Source organism: Trachinotus anak, unplaced genomic scaffold, assembly GCF_046630095.1.
Source record: "Trachinotus anak isolate AG129_WGS33_773 ecotype Australia unplaced genomic scaffold, CSIRO_AGI_Tana_v1 ptg000026l, whole genome shotgun sequence".
Classification (NCBI taxonomy): Eukaryota; Metazoa; Chordata; class Actinopteri; order Carangiformes; family Carangidae; genus Trachinotus; species Trachinotus anak.
Genome location: NW_027273877.1, coordinates 1,912,753 through 1,930,260, shown reverse-complemented (window position 1 = coordinate 1,930,260; position 17,508 = coordinate 1,912,753). Strand labels below are relative to the sequence as shown.

Below are 17,508 nucleotides of genomic sequence, written 5' to 3'. Positions count from 1 at the left end.
GTTTGCATGTATAAAAACCTCGCTCATTACACTGCAAGTTACCGCACGTGACAGACATCATATTCTTGTTGCAGCATTTTGTGGTGAAGTTACATACAGGATGGGTGTTTCGAGTGTGTGGCTGGATCGTCTAATGGCGTACAACAGGAGATCCTTCAGGAAATGATTCCCATCATCCCTTCTTGTTGTTGCTAACAGCCTGTTCGTTGTGAAGTCTGTGCGCCGGCTTGGAGATGACACAGTCTTGATTGTCCCTGTGATTTGTGTGATATCATCGCTCTCAGTGTCTCATCCTGCACCCTCTCTCCTTCCCCCTCTCTTCCTCTGTTTGTGGGGAGTGTGTTGTGTTTGTGGGTGTGTCTGAGAGACGGTGGGCTTTGAAAGAAAACACTAAACACAGCTGTTGGTGATATGCCAATATGCATTTCTGGATCCAGTTAGTTCTCTTATTTCTGTGGATTTCAGGACAGGTGATGTGTGGATAATGTGGCATCACTTTGTAGTGTTTAGATTGTCAGGTTTTGCTGTTGAGGGCCAATCACACAAGCCCTCATAACAAAAACATTTCCAAGTCCTTTTTTTTTTAAAGAATCACCGCAAGCAATAGGTTTGCTCATGGAGGCGAAGTAAACCTAAACAGTTCAGCTTTGGTGAATTTTGTTGCGCACATTTGTGCTGTTTAATATTTGTAACCATGAATTCCTGTCGTTGACCAACTGCAAATCATCCAGAGACCTGGAGCGTCGGAGCTTTTATAACCGCATCACAACATCCAAATATGTGATAACCCTCCTCTGCTCCACAAAAGAGATGCAGCGTGGTTTGCAGTTTGAATGAAGTGCATAAGCTTCCACTGCGTTGTAATGACATCAAACTGTTCTGATGTTTAAAAGTGTCTTTGTTGAGCAGGAAACTTCTCAGACTGTCTCACTCTCAGTATGTTCTGGTACCGTGATCACCTTTTCCACTCCAAGCTAGACATGACTTCTGTCGGTCATGAGCCTTAATGTGAAAGCACGTGACAACAGGTTGATGGAAAGTGTGCAAAAAAAAAAAAGAATAGATAGTAACAACTCATCACAGGCTAAAAAGCTAGTAACATATCAGTATCAGTAGATCAGTTTCAACCACTTCCTACTTCTTGTGATGTATTTCATGAAAAATCCTCAGAGGTCTGGGAGATAGGATAATTACGAGCACATGATGTTCCAGAGCTTGTGATACTTGTTGACAAGCAGTGATGCCTCCCTGCGTGTGTCTCTGATAGTCCTGGCCTGCGCTTTGTCCCAACGAATTAGACAAGGTGCTAACAAGAATCACCAGGAGGAGACAGGAGCTGCTGACAGTTAGCAGTTGTCTGCAACGACACTGGTCACCTCAAGGACTGTGTCAGTAACAGGATGTCGGTTTTTACACTTAATGATGATACTTAGAGCGCAGCGAGTGTGTACAGGATATTGCTGTGGAAAATCCTAGTTTTTTTTTTGTACTGTTTCTTTTGCTGCTGTAGTTCCTGATGAAACGTCTTAAAGCCTTTGGCTTGTTGTACTATCCTGCAATTATTTTTAACCTGTTTGCTACAAACATGTCGTCATTTGCCACACTGATGTTTTTAGAGTGCCATATGCTATCTGCTCTGTGCCGACGAAGAGAAAAAAAAGAGGCAAACACTTTAGCTCAGAGCAGAGACTTGCAAGCCAGCAGATAACCTCGCACCTATGGGGGGGGGGGGCATCTATGCATATATCTATGCTTTTTACCCAGACTAACCAGCTCGCTGTTCGAGTGAGGGTTCGCATCTGTTTGGACAAATGTTGAATAAAAGAAATAAGCAGCCCTGCAGTGAGCTGTTTTAAAAGCTCACTGCGTATTCTTTGTGCAACCTTGGCCTTTATGCATCTTGTTTAGACAGTGCTTTTAGTGTGATTTGTGTCCTTTATGGATGCTCTGCTCAAGGAGATCAATCTCCCCACAAAGCCCTTTATTTAGCCATTGGCCCGGATTATGAAAAATGTATTAATTAAAATAAGAGCCTTCTGGATGGTATCACGACACTGAAACAGATCAAACTAGAATATTTATTGGTGACTCAGCACGGAATGGAGATGAAGTTGATCTGCCATAACCTTGATTGCCGACAAAAACTCAAACAAACGTCGAAAGTTTGTGAGTTATGATGGAAGTCTCGGTAGCGCTCGCACTATCAGTCAGCAAACAGGCGGCTTTACTTTGCGTCAGTGGCTGGATTGCTAGAAAAACAGTCAGCTGATGACATGATGACATATCGGCATAGCGGTAATCTCTTGGCACTTACTCGGGCGCGCAACCCAGCAGCAAGGTCAGCTCAAAGTGGTGTTTTTAGTGTCCGTGGTTGTGTATTTGATGCTTGACTACAAGCAAAAGAAGTGATCTGTTTTATAGCTCAGGCTAAAATCTTCAAGACGTGCAAAAATGATCTTTCCCGGCTGTTTGATTAGCAATTGAGAGCTTCAACTTAGGCCTGCAATTTGATATTTAAAGAAAAATTCATCCCTCTCAGTCCAAGCCGACACATTTTACCATACAACCATATAAGCAGCACCTTCCAAATCTAACAAGTTTACTTGGAGCGTTGACAAGCCCTCGTCTCATTTCCAATGATTGATTAACGTTACAATTAAAATTCCTAGCTGAGATTGTTTTGATTAATATTCCCTTCTTGTCTTGAGGTTCCAAACCACCCATGATGACATGGAAATAAATAAACACGCACCGGAGCACTGGCAGAATTCTCAGAGAGACGAACAACATCTACCCAGGATCTTTGGCGAGAGAGAGAGAGAGAGAGACAGAAGGAAAGAGGGGAAGAGAAAGCGAGAGAGAGGGAGCACTTCCCATATTTCTGCCGCTGATTGACAAGGCTGACATATGGAATAGTTCACCTATTCCCCAGTGACAGGAAGATGGGGGAGAGCGCAGGGAGAGGCGGGTAAACTTGCCTGCGAGGCTGAGCAAATTTTTTTTTTTTTTTTCTTAGATTCAGCGCTTCTGATCAAAAGGACTCATATCTCCCCTACTAAATTTAGCACCAGTGGCAATTAGTGGCGGAGTCACACAGCCACTCCAGGAGCAGCTGACAAATGGTACCTTAACAAGTCGGAGATGTACGCCACAGTTTGATGGATTTGTGTGTGTACAGCTGAGGGGAACTTACTGGAGTGTTTTTCTTTCTGTGTGCATGGCATGTGTATGTGATGCACATACTGTGTGTATGTGTGTGTTAGCGTGTGCAGCTGGCTCACTGGTGGAAGCATGCTGATCAGCTTCAGCTTGCCTTGGTTAGCGAGTTTCAGTCAGGTTGTGCGTCCATGCTGGGAGCTAAAATACATGTTGTATACAAGTTAGCTTTTGTCAGTGCAGAAACAAGTCATCCATTTTTAAGAAAGTAATAATTTTGACCATCACTCACTTTTCAAATATATTTATTAAGCAAAAATGCTCGTTCCAGTTCCTCAGATGTGACGATTTCCTGCTTTTCTCTGTTTTCTGTCTTTGTAAATTGAGCATCCTTTGGGTTTCGAACTGTGGTGGGAGCACATGACCAACACATGCAAAAAGGAAACATAATTCTAACTGTGGCCATTTTGAATTTAATTATTAAAATGCTAAAAGTCAATTTGGAAAAACAGCAGCTTCCTAAATTTGGATTCTTTAAGATTTCTATGAAATACATGGTTGTCAAACTAGAGCAAAACTGGGCTGGACTTTCATATCCTATCAGCAGATGAAAGTTTAAACTGCTGCCGTCTTTTCATATAGATTACACTGCAGTATTTTTATTTATTTTTTTTACCAGCTCCCTGATTTAATCTAATTTAATTCCATTTTATCCCCAGATGACCAACTCTGCCTGTCATGAAACTATAATTGGACTCGATATTAGAAACAATGGCATTTGGCATCTTGAGCTGTTGTGTGGCGTAAAGTAAGGAAGTAAGTACAGACAAAGAAAGTACCTGCTTTTAGACAAGCGAAGCGTATATTCATTACTCCACTCATGGGTTCCTGCATCTCCGTTGCAACAAGTATGTTAATACAAACAGAAAAAGAAAAGACCTGAGCCAGCATGTGCACACCTGCACTGTTACTATGACAGCGTCATAATTAAGGCAAATTATGTTGCTGTCAAAACACACAGATCTGATCTGGTCGTTGCAAACGTGGACACTCTCCCTCATGGATCAGCTGCGAGACAAAGGAAACAGAAGGAAAGACAGACAGAGGGACAGACGGCTGGATCCGAGACGGGATCGCTAACAGAAAGGGTCGGATGACATCATGGCTCGTTTGAGTCACTTCCCAGTTACCGCTATGATATCAACAGAGCAACATTTCCTGTAAATTACCAAAACAACCACAAGGATAAACAGAAAACCAAGATGGATATAAAACACTGCTGGAATTTATTTTCATCATCTTTGCCAGTGCAATCTTTGTATTTGTGATTTATATCATTTAATATGAACTCGCTAATTTCTTGCAGCTCCTGACCCTGTGTTGTTTACCTGTAATAGCTGCCCAGCCTTTTTAAGAATCGCTGTGTGTTTCTGCTGCGCAAAGTGAAGTCGATGAACTGCCCTTACATCATCCTCTCTTACCCAGGAGAGTCTGTTGTCTGTTAGATGCACACACACACACACACACACACACACACACACACACACACACACACACACAAACACATTCTCACACTCTTCACATGGCTAGCCAACCTCCTGAGAGAGGAGGCAGCTAACCGTCTCAGTAGAGGAAATGAGCTATCTGCTCCACTTCTTTCTGAGACACACAGAGATTTTTCTCTGCACACACACACACACACACACACACACACACACACACACACACACACACACACACACACACACACACACACACACATCCAGTCCCCCCCTGACATTTTTAGACTCTCTGTACTCCTTGCAGTTCTTCTGTTTGTTTGTATCTGTTCCGTGAATACATGCATGCACATCTGGTTGTGCGTGCAGACTTGTGTGTGTGTGTGTGTGTGCACGAGCATCCCAAGCAGTGAGTGAGTTTGACCTTAAGCTTCTCCTCCCTCTTTACAGTGCCAGCTCTCGTGTACGTTTCCTGGGCCTCCAAGATATGAGAGGGGAAAATATCTGCCGACAGCCCATCACAGTTCACGGCTCTTTGTTTATCCATTAATAATTGAGCATAGCTGAAGACAATACAAGGTGTGTGCTTGTGAGCAGTGCGCGCGTGTGTGTCTTTTTTTGTGAGTGGATATGTTTAGCTGAGGGTTGGAGGTAGGATGGAGAGGGATGTCACTGAGGGAACTGACGTCTCGCATCGCAGTTTGGGCTAAATTGCAGGTTTTAGGGAGCCTGTGTGCACGTGCATTATTCCTGTTATTTGCCATAATATTAAGATAAAGAAAAATAAATTTGGCTTTTTGTTTAAAAATATCTTTTTCTCTTCCTGTGAAAGTATTTTCGATGCCTCCTCCTGCACTTGAGTGCATATTCATAAATAAATCCAATTAAATGTGATTTGGTGTGTCCTGCTAACCTCTTTAAAACCAGACTTGACCTTACTATCTTGTTAACTTGTGTGTCATACTGCTTAGTGTGCTTGGATGTCAGTCAGTAAAAACTTTGTCAGTGCACGCTGCTTTAACAGCTGCCTTTTGCTTCTGAAAACAAAGTTAATGTTGGTGAGTTTCAGTTTTGATAAAGTTAGCTGGAAGATGCTAATATGCTCCATAGATGGGAGTGGGGTTAAATAATCTCCTGTCACATGCAATAATTTTACCCATTGTTAACATAAATGTACTTACCAGTGCTTAAATTTCCTGTATTTTATTTCCTATCCATGTTGCTATGGATATGTAGTAATTATGATGGGTTAATTTTAGATAAATACAAAAATAAGTGATGCTCTTATGCTTCTGTTTTCATCATTAACTCCATTCATTTTTGATAAAACTGCGGGAGAGTGCAACTCTTTTGCAAACCATGTGGGAAACAATTAGGGTGTTCATTTTCCACCGGTGTCCCCGTCTCACTCCAAAGGCACTGAATCCATGAGCACAGGAGCATGTTTCCAATGTGTGGCATTAGAAAGTGATACTGTCGTCCGAGCCTGAGTTGATTTGCTATTTTGAGTTCACATCTAAACCAGGGTTTGTCTTTGTCTCTCACTCCCTCCTCTAATTATGTGGTCCTTTTAGACATTTTTCCCCACAGAGTGCTCGCTGCCAGAACAAAGTAGAAGTCGTTTCCCCATCGGAGGCGGCCCTTGAGTGAGAGTCTCCCGATGTCTCTGCGCACAGAGAGGCGAAGACTTCGGTCCTCTGGGGGCTTTCGGCAGAAATAAGTCGTACAAGCGGGTGGCTCTGACAGAAACAGAACCGACAAAAAAAGTAAAAGAAAAAGGGGAAAAAACAGGGACTGACAGAGAGGATGGTGTGATGACAGAGGGAATGCTGTTTCTTCACCACCTTGTCGTACGTCTTGTCCGGGATGATGGGAGAGTTTTGAGTCAAATAAAAAATGGAAACCAATAATCAGAAGATACTGTAACACTGGGTGTGGATTCCCTCTGTTGCAGGTTGATTAGCGCAGCACACTCAGCTTTAGACTGGAGAGAAAACTGCTGCTTGGTAGATCTTATGTCAGCATCTGGACCTTTACTTTGCTTTGATTCTTAAGTTTAGGTCTCATTTCCCTTCAAAACCCACCGTTGATGTTAACTATCATTAATCCATCCAAGAGCAGGAAGAATTACCATTCTCTCCATCAGCTGTGTTGCATTTTGACAGACAGGCGGCTTGTTCTGTCCTTGCTTTTCCCTCTCTCAGCCGACACATTTAACCCCCCCCGCTCAAACTTCAACATCCGTGGGAAACAAACAACCACTTTGAATAGTTGGTACAAAACAGGGCGATGGAGCTTTTTGCAGCCTCCTCTTTAAAAGCGAGGTCCAAGGCAGCAATTTGAGCGACAGGTATGAACGCTGAACTTTTACTGACAAACAAAACAAAAGGTGAAACATCCTCTGTGCTTCATTATACTGTCCCGGCGTGCTGCCTATTACCCGGCAGTAAAGGACACACGGGGTGACAGGTGTGATGTTGAATTTGGATCAGCTGATAATCAAACAGCAGCAGGCTGTGGTGACACCTCTTGCAGGGGGTGAGTTGCAGTGTTGCAGTGAGGTAAACTAGGAACGGGCAAAATTCTAAACATGGTAAAGCACCAGCTGTTTCGCAACATACTTTGCATTGTAGAGAGTGAGACAGTCGGGAAAATCTCACAATAAATGAAATTTATCAGACCGCAAAACAAAGGGAGACGAGATTGTCTAGGAAGCAGAACTCCAACTTTTCACTTCGGACACATGTGATTTGGCCAGATGTTGATATTTTAACATAAGAATATCATTCAGGAGCTGTAGTCATCCTGCGATGGAGCTGAGAAATCCTGATCTAAGTGTTGTTAAGTAACTCTCCCCTCTTCTTCCAGCTACTCTTGAGCAAGGTGCTTCAGTGTGACCTGCTGCGATGGAGCTGCTGCTACCGACTGTGTCAACATACAGTGTGTGTGTAAGTACCTGATGCTGTCAGTCAGACGCAGTGTAGCAGAGTAAACATGACTTAAAGGATGTACAGTTAAAAAAATAAATAAATCCTGCGTTATTTCATCTGAAATTTGCTTGTGTAATGACCACAAGTCTTCTCCTCCACAAACGTGCTCACATTCATTACAATGCAGTGTCATTTTGTCTGTTGATCCAGCTTGTTCTTTAAATTTTGCTCTGTTTATTCGTCTGTCTGTGTGTGTGTATTCGCCATCCGATTCACTGTTTGTCTCCCCTCTTCTCTTTGGCAGCTCCTGCGACTGTCTCTCGACATCCATCATGTGTCTATAGAAGTCCACCCTCCTGCTCACCCATCAACATGCCAACAGACAGCCGCGCAATCTGTGGATGCCACTTCCTTTGATATGGTAAAGCAATATTGTACTTCATCTCTCTCTCTCTTTTTTTTTATTTGCCCATTTGTGAAGGAGATGCCATTAGCAGTGTATTATGCTCCTCTGGCGGGGAAAAAATATCTCCAAAAGGATAGTCGGCGGCTGCCCGCATCCTGCAACGCCTCATTAGTGCATTGCCTTCGAACAAACGTATCAACAATGTTCTGAGCTAATAAGCTTTTATATTCCCAGGCTATATGATGTAGAAAGAGGCAGAGCTGAAGGTCACGGGTGCGTTTGAACGCAGCAAGTGGCTCCGTGAGGGAATGATTTATCTGGAATTATTGCTGTGCTTTGCTCCAGAGAGTTGGCTATTGATGTGTGCGGTTGAAATGGCTTCTTCAAGAGGGGGAGATAGGGAGAGAGCTTCAGTGGTGACACGCACACACACACACACACACACACACACACACACACACACACACACACACACAGCTTCGCTATCATCGGCTGGACACAGGCTCTTCTCTCTGCACTTCATTTCAGTCAGCCTGTCATCTGTTTCATACATGTAGCAGGCCAGTGTGGCAAGGCAACGTATAGGCTCTGTAAACAGAACAATGTTGGGTTGACCTCTGCAGCAGTCAATATGAACTTTAAGGGAACAATCCACCTTCAAAAAACAACAGATTTTAGTGAAAGGGTTGATTTTGTTGTTTAGTGATGTATTTTTCTTGCTTCTGCACTTAAATGTAGACAGTGTGATATTGCACTATTCAGACAATGTCACATTGAGATATTTCCTGGACATCTACGATGGAGTATTTTCAAGTATCAAAAGCATCAGGAATAAAAATCAGGTTCAGATCTTGTTTCCCTCAGAATTTAAAGAGCAAGGACGTCTTTCAACATGCCTGTTCCACTGATGTTTAATAACCATGACGGCATTAATCCATCATAGAGGAGGCATGGTTACCAGTCTCCTCGTCAGCTGTCCATAACTCAGCTCAACCACAACACGTGTTGCATTTTTACTGAAATACAGCGACTGGGAAAATGTCCTGTCTTGCTTTAAACCATCACCATCGCTCAACACCCAGCTGAACGTAACAGGTTTGGAAGTAAATGTAAGAAACCACGAACTGGCACAGAAGTAGATGTTTCACCAGGAAAATTCAGTTCAGAATGCAAAATAACTTGGAATGCATTCAGTACACCCACAGATTAATGATATTTAATACTGCAAGCATTTCCAATCATTTCTTTTTCCATTTTTAACACTTACCTGCTAACTCTGTGCAAGCTGCTGTGCATACCAGTGTCGACTAAATGCCTAAAATAAAAAAATATCTAAATGCATGCAGCCCGTGTGGATAGGCATAGAGGCACAAGCACACAAAAACATACATACAGCATCCCAGTCCTCCCCTCCCGATCATTTGGAATCCACATTAAAATGCAATAACGAGCGAGGTAACAAACTAATTATCCCAATTAGCTCACTGTTCATGCAAGCGAGCTCCACTGTATTTCTTATCATCCTACTATTCCAAAGGCGTCCTCTGGGGATTGCAGACTGCTCGTGCACACCCCACACAGTCATGACCACTTTACTGCAAAACATCTGGCCATGCACAATGGGACGCCAAGGTTTTATTGTGTTTTTTTTTCTTTTTATTCTGTCTGTCTTCATAGTTTTGAGATTTTTACCTCAGTGTCTGCTTTCCTGCTATCAGGAGCTCTGTTTTCTTGAAGTTGCACTGGTTTTCAGGCACCCCCCCCCCCTTGTGTTTATTTGAGCGTTTGAACGTGTAGTCCTGGTGGGATTGTGGGAGTCGGAGTACTGTCAGGTCTAATTGCTGTGTGGTGTTTGGAGTGGAAGACGGTCCTGATTAGGGAGGAGGTGAGGGAAAACATCATGTCCCCTCTCTCTTCTCTCACTGTCTCACCCATTTTCTCTCTCCAGCTCCTTTTTTTTTTTTTTTTTTTTTACCTCTTTTCTCTCCTCTCTGACTCTCTACATGACTACACAGAATGATGGCAGTCCTGCACGGCTCATTAGCCAGCAGAGAGAGACGGACAGACACAAAAGGATAGGAAAAGAGAGAGTGATGTAGAGTGGGCAGCCCACAGACTTCTCAAACACAGGTTACCACGGTGCTCGCCCGGCGTCCGCCGACTGCATCAAAGCCTTTAGATGCCAGTCGAGGGGCAACACGAGCTGCCAAATGAGTTAAGAGTACAGAAGGATCAGGGATATAAGGTAGTGGGAGGAAGTACAGGCAAGGACTAAATGAGTTTTATACATTTCATTTCTCTGATTTTCTCTAAAACTTTGTCAGTTTTACCGCCTCTGCTTTTTTTCTTTTTTTTTTTTGCCATGTAACTCAAGGCCTAATTTGAGTAGTCAACGTCGGTGCACTGTAATTAGCTTGTCCAGCAGTCATGATTATAGCTGATGCAATATTTTAGGAATCATGAAGTGTGAGCTGTATCACAGAAAAAGCCTGTTTTTATCACAAAGGACAGAATGTGATACAAAAAAGAAGTGATATAAAATCGGAAAGTAGTTGTGGTTCAGCTCGGTTGTTAGATTATTGATAGACAGACGATCAGTGAAGACATGAGCGTGAAGGTTCATCTCACAGTTGTGTGCTCAGTTATCTTGGACATCGCTCAGTTGTCACATGACCTCAGTATGGAAGTCTCTGAATCAACCCACAGCAGCATAAGTATAGACTGTTTTAAAAAATGGAAGCCAATGCTGAGGAGCCTTAAACCTGCATTCTGTCCAATAACCATCAGGGGGCGGCTCCACTGGTTGCTAAGACCTCTGATTGTATTGAAGTCTATGGGAAAATGTCTCTACTTCTCATTCAATTTATGAGTTTATGGCCTCGATCTCTAGTTTCAAGTCTTCATCAACACAAAATGATGTTCATTGTTTTAAACTATGGTCCCATTTAGAGGAAAATAGCAGGGGATGCATCCATCCACCCTGTTCTACTGCGCACACTGACTTTGTTGCTCTTTATACAACATCACCAGACTTCCCTCATTACTCCCATCATAATTAATGTTGTTACATGTTGCCTGACAATGAAAACGTATCAGTGGGTCATAGTAAGCTGCTACCATGGACAACCCAAAGTGGTAACCATCATTTTTTACTCTATGCAGACAGTAGTTTTGTTCTATTAGTGTGGAATATGATCTGTACTAATGGTGCTTCAATAGGCTTCAAGATAAGGATGCATTGGAGAGATGAGGCATCTCTCTGTTCTGTGCTTTGTAAACCTCTTCCTAGATGAGCAAGAGGTGAGAAAACCCACAAAGATGATATCAGCACGCTTGTGAAATAATCATCACAAGATCTTTTCCTGTTCTGAGTCATGGGGTGAAGGATAACGAGAGACAAACAGAGAAGGAGAGGAGAGGGAAGATGGATACAGGCAGGAGAGAGACAGAAAGAGCAAGGCTTCAGAGACCAAGGGTGGAAGTCTAAATCTTTCATCCTCTCTCCGGGTTCAGAATGAGAGGAGAATTCTGGGTTGGATTATCGGCGCTAAGCCACAAAAAGAGCTCAAACGTAGCTCCTCTCCTGTGTCCTGAAGACAGGCAGAGTCTCTACCTGACTCACTGTCAGACACAGAGAATTGGAATCAGGACTCACTGGCCTCTGAATGGACTTATTGTGGCCCTGAGGATCATTTAATTTGCTGTTTAATTTCCTCCTTGAATAGAAAAGTACTGTCTCAACTTCTCCTCATCATCAACAGCAGCAGCGCCACCGTCATCGTCGCAACGATGACCTCAGTCAGGCAAGCGTCTGTACAAGAACCAGGTGCTAATTTTGCCAAATATACCGATTTTCTGTGCCGTTATCTGGGGATGGTGGCATGTGGATTCAAACTGGCTGCCATCTCCGCTCCTTCAGCCCCTTTATGTCGACGCCAGCCAGTTATTCAGTCGGGAGATTCGACACGAGTCCAGGAGAAAACACTTGAAACACTATTAAGCCTGTAGTGGGGCTTGTGTATGCCAGTTGTAAGCCTCCTCTTGTCAATACGACTGTAGGATGCACACAAGTGCGCTGACTGGATGGAGGGGAAGGGAGAGGGAGATACTCTGCAAAAAATGCCTGTTCTAATAAGCCATTTATTCACACGCTCAGTCTTGAAATCAGACTTTTCTTTAATCAAGTGAGAAATTGAGCCAACAGCTTCACTTATTGCCACTGCACATTCAATCTTAGCAGGACTGTTCTGCAGAAATGAAGACATTTGAAAAACTACAGGTGCAATGATATCTTGAAAATTGGATTGGGACATCAGTTTCAATGTATTTATACTTTATTGAAAATATTAAGTGGGAAAAAGTGACATTTTTAGGTGTATTTCTGTGTTTTTGAGAAAAGAAAAATGGCTTTGATACCCAATACCGGATTAAATATCCTGCGAGGACGGATACTTCTTGCAGTGGAGGGAGAGATTGAGTTAGAGAAGAGATTGCTTGTCAGGGCCCTGATTTCGGCGTTCTCCGCTGATGACGATAATAATAACCATTCGCAGGAGTGGCAGCAAATGGGGAGGAGAGAGCATAGACGTCTTTTTAAAGAGGCGTACACGCAGTTACTCTCCGCAATCAAAACACAGATTTCTGAAGACGAGTTGGAGCAGAAAGCACACCCGCACACACACACACCCGCACACACACACACACACACACACACACACACTCGCAGTGCAGGCCACAGATTGCAGTGCACACATCCTGTTGTTTGCCATCGACGAAGAATATTAGCTTGGTATTTGTGTACAGTAATCAGTAGGCCCTTGACAGACTAGTCTCTAGACAGAGGCATCTGAGGAAAGATTGTCTTGGTAATCAGGCTATGTGGTTTAAGGTGGGGGGACTTGGGGAGTAAAACTTAGTAACTCCAATTATGGCGATTGTTGTGTTGTAATGGAGTGAGGTGAATCATCCTCAGATTCATATGTGCCCAGAGCCGTTTGGAAACACAGCAAAATCTACAAATGATTTATATTTCTGGTTTCTACATGATATGCAGTTACCTGCCTGGAAGGTTGTGTATACGGTGGTGTTTTCTCCCCCCTCCCCTCCCCCTCTCTGTTCAGTCCATATGTCACCAATCATCATGTTGTCTGGTGAAGGGAAATAACATCCTGTTATTATCTGTCAAGCAGCAAAGAGTGTTGGTTTATACCTGTGCTTATGCCATATACTGCACGTGTGTGTGTGTTTTCACATCCGGTATATGCATCTGCACGTATGTATGTATGTCTGTGCGCGAGTGTGTGTACGTGGTAGTAAATGTACACCACAGACTGTGTAACTGCGTTTCCCTGCTACCTTCAGGTACTTCTCTTGTCTCCAGCAGCACCCCCCCCTCCCTCCCCTCTCTTCTTCATCCTCTCTTGATTATTTTTTGTCTTCCCCCGTCTTGTCATATGCGTGATCACTCCCTCCCCCTCTCTCCTCCTCACTCTGCATCCCTCTCCTCCCACTATTCCCCCTCGACGCTTTTAATCTTGGGTTGATGATACTTGGTGGAAGCACTTAAGTTTCTGTGCCAGGTGTCTCCCCGTGCTTAACATCTCGGGCTTAGCTCCTCGTTTCCGTGGCTCCTTCGCCTCCCTCCCCTGGCTCCTGAACACACAAACACACATACGCAGAAGCATGCACATTTAGCTACTGACTATATGCACATGCACTCTATATACACATACATGCAATGGAATGTGCATGGCAGCATGCAAACATCTACATGCCTTGCAAACGTTTACTAAAACACACATGCACACAAACACACATCCCTAAGACATTAGCATATCGAAATCTTTAAACTCCATTTTCCCCACATCATGCTACATCTTTAGCAAAAATCATCTCTTTTATGAAGTTGATTATATCTCTAATTGACTCCCAAAATTGTTATTATTAAAACTTTAATTTTAATAAATCTGTAATAAATGAATAAAATAAAATCTGCCAGTGCAAATAAAAATAGTAAGTAAACTCTTAAGAAATTTTCTTGAAATTAGTCTCTGTACCTTGCATTAGCATTGAGAAAAAAAGAGAAGATTTTAAAACACAGTTGAAATATTGAAATATTCATACTTCAGTGGCAGATTTTCCACTTGTTTCAAGAATAAAAGCTCAAAGGCCTCAACCACAGCAAAAGAAATGACTTGATAAGGATATTTTTACAGTGTAGGTGTCTTGAGGGTGTCTTTAAAAACCCATAATTTTCAAAAGGTTTAGCTGCTCGTTGTAGCATCTGTAATTACAGTGGATTGAAATGGATAAATCAAATCCCCCCCGGCCACTGTAACACTTGCTGAGTCATATGGATCTTGATTTGCATCGACTGTACAAAATGGTATTTACAGCTAACACATTGCTATTGAGACTGAGGCGGCGTGTGGAGAATCTGTGCACTGACAGAGTTTGCTTAGCGTTGCTTTGTTCTTTAAAGACAGGACGGACAAGAGAGGAGAAAGACAGAGGAATGAAAATGAGAGAGAAATAGAGAAGGCAAGGAGAGGCAGAAAGATAAAGAGAGAGATAGCTCTCATGTGTTTATGATATGTTTGTTTGTGTTGCCGGAGGGACCTCTTTTCTTCACCCCCCTTCCCTCTCCCTCCTCCTTTTTTTTTTTAAGTCACCGTCTGAGTATTTTTTTTTTCTTTCCGTCATGTATCTGCCGCCTGTCCAGGCAGCGCTCTCTGTTTCACTCTCGTCTGATGTCTCAATTAAAATTAATGCGTTCAGTCTGCTCAGATAAAGAAGAAAGAGGAGGAAAAAGCCTTTCCATGAACAATGGCAGCTTCTTGCATATTGGTAACCAATCCTTCCTTGTCTGGGCCCACACTAATGCTTCACAATATTGACAGCTCTAATGGCACAGCTCCTCTGAAGGGGTATTTTTTTTTTATAAACCAGGGGCCAAAATGAACCACGACATGCATACTGGATTGGATACCAATTTGAAGTGGCTTTTATTGTGAAGGGATTACCTGACATGCTTTATTTCCTCAGTTCTGAGGTAGTATCACCATCACCTTCCTCAGTGTGGGGTAACCAGAAAGACAGAAGGAGGCAGGTTGTGTGTGGTCATCCCGGGAAGTGGATGCACTCCGACCTCCCCCCTCTCCACGCTCCATCCTCCTTCCCGCGTTTCCATGTCCTTGAGACGTCTTCATCACTGGGCTCGGCGGTGGCGCTCCTCTGCCCCTTCATCAGGGCAGAATGCTGGTGTCAGCACTGCCTTCCTCCTCCCCCTCTTCCTTCACTGCCCTGCTCCACCTTTGCCTTTATCTGTCGCTTCTTCTTAAGATGCTCTCTCCATCTCCGATACCCCAGGGGTCAAGCTGGTGGAAGAACAAGGGGGAGGGAAAGGGGGGCGGGGGGGATGCAGGGAAAGGTGGGAGGGGAGCACCTGACTTGAAGGCAGAAAGATAATTTCGGCCGAGCGGCTCTGTTTAAGGTTAAAGCCTGATTTGCATTTCAAAAGCGGCGGCTGGCCGTGTTGCCACCTCAGGGACGCCATCGGACCAACCAGCGTGTCATTTAATGTCAGCAGGCACAGGGGCCTTGATGAAATTAATAGAGCCGCCTGTGATTGATAATGGCACCAGCTGTCAACGCCGCCGTCATGACCGTCCGCCTGTCCCTCCTCCTCCTCTTCCCACAGGCCCAGGTGTCCACCGCAGCACCTTCAAAGATCCCATCAGTCCCAGCACTTTACCTCACGTCCTGATCTCCCAGCCAGCGCCTCAGCGTGGAGATCATCTCCTCCTATTTGCCAACAGGACATTGTAAAAAAAAAAAGATCCGAGCGCTGCAGCGGTTCTAGGTAACCAGGGGAACCTCAGCAGCTGTCAAAGCTGGATTACCTGCTGTGGATGAAGCATATGTGCCTTGAGGCAGCAGATGACCGAGAGCCTTGAAAGCTTCTGGTTTGCATGTAGAGAAATGTTTAACGTCTCACTGCACTTGCAAACCGACACTGATCAGCTGCTCAGATACTCAACAGGTGATCAATTTTGAAAGATGACAAGTCTTGTTTTCCGTTTCTTTATGATCCTGTCTCTACAGAACTCTTTTGTTAGGATTTCATCAAGTTTATTTCAGCAGTTGTCGTTCATATAAACATCATTAACCTGCATTACTTTTTAACCCTGTTGTCCCGCTTAGTGTTTTTGCATCGCTTTGTGCTCTGATCTGATTCAGATTTATTGACTAACATAGAAACAGCACATTCAGTGTATATTTAACTTAGTGTCCTGTGAAAACCATCCATCTCTCAGCTACTGCTACAATGCATTTTCAGATAAACCACTGGATAGTTAATAACATATTAATTGTTGAAGAATCCATCTCTTCTGTAAAGCTTCTGCCTTATTGGAGTGTAGTAACAAAATGAACTTAGACATAAAAGGATAGTTTAATTCTACTGTAGTATTACTATAGTAAATAGCCAACCACCTCACGTCTGGGCAGCAAAATCCACTCTTTGTGCGTTACGACCTGTTACTTAATTCATCCTGGTGTGATCGGATGATGAGTCACATTAAAATGACAAGAATCACTTCAACCCATAACTATAGCTCAACCCCTTGATTCTGGATGTCAGCTGCAACCGTGTCCCCTGCAGCCGGCTGTTTCTCCGCCTGACACCGTGAGTGTTTTGCAGCGGTAAAAACATGAACCTAAAGCTCAGAGAATAGCGAGTAAGGAAAGAGGGAGTCAGAGAGCGAGGCCCAGCGGGAGGTGTCAGTGCTGGGCATGGATGAAGCCGTTAGCCCTCGCTAATGGATGTCCCGATCCTGGAGGTTGGTGGTCACCGGGGTCAGTCTTGGCACACATTACACCTGCGAGACAAACCTCCCGGGCCTGTCAGCATGGACAGAAGACGGACAAATGAAGAAGAGAGGGTGAGACGGAGTGAGAGAAATAGAAACGCAAGAGGGGGAGACAGAAAGACACAAAGAGCAGAGAGAAAGGAGCTTTTTTCAGCTGAAAGGCACAGGGAAAAGACATGAGAGTGAGATCCGCTTGTCCTGAAATGACTTGATATGTTCTTGTCAGTCTTAATCTCTGGGTGTTGTGGAGGAGCGGGTGGGAGGGAGGGGTTGAGGCGCACAGTAATCTCCTTCACAAGCAACGGACAGAGCCCTCCGTTTCCCAGCCTGCATTCAATTCCACAGTCATCTCCAATCCACTTCATAAGAGCACGTTACTTTGCACACATCTCTCCTCTAAAGCAACAGCATGCACATGAAAAGACAAAACAAGAGGTAGACGAAAGGGTGATTCACATCCCTCTTTCTGCTCTCTCTTTCTCTTTTTCCTTTCTCTCATTCACTCATTTACATCAGCCATTATCTGTGTATATTGAAAGCGGCGAGATAAAGAGAGAGGGAGAAAAAAAACAAGTGCCAGGGAAAAAAAAAGAACAATAAAAGGAGGCAGAGGAGGCGCAGCGACGTTTGAATCAATTACATCCTAA

The 17,508-nt window shown here is 43.7% G+C and overlaps 1 long non-coding RNA gene across 2 annotated transcripts in view; it reads left to right on the top strand.

Annotated features, from left to right (window-relative positions):
- Window positions 1-17,508, top strand: part of LOC139609895 (uncharacterized) — a 118,290-nt gene that overhangs the window by 1,338 nt on the left and 99,444 nt on the right. Inside the window, exons 2-4 of one of the 2 annotated variants that reach the window (XR_011685394.1) lie at window positions 7,524-7,603; window positions 7,890-8,006; window positions 15,691-16,558. This is a non-coding gene — a long non-coding RNA (uncharacterized lncRNA). Of the gene's footprint in view, window positions 1-7,523; window positions 7,604-7,889; window positions 8,007-15,690; window positions 16,559-17,508 lie in introns of those variants that run through there. The other variant, XR_011685395.1, reaches the window with a different exon arrangement.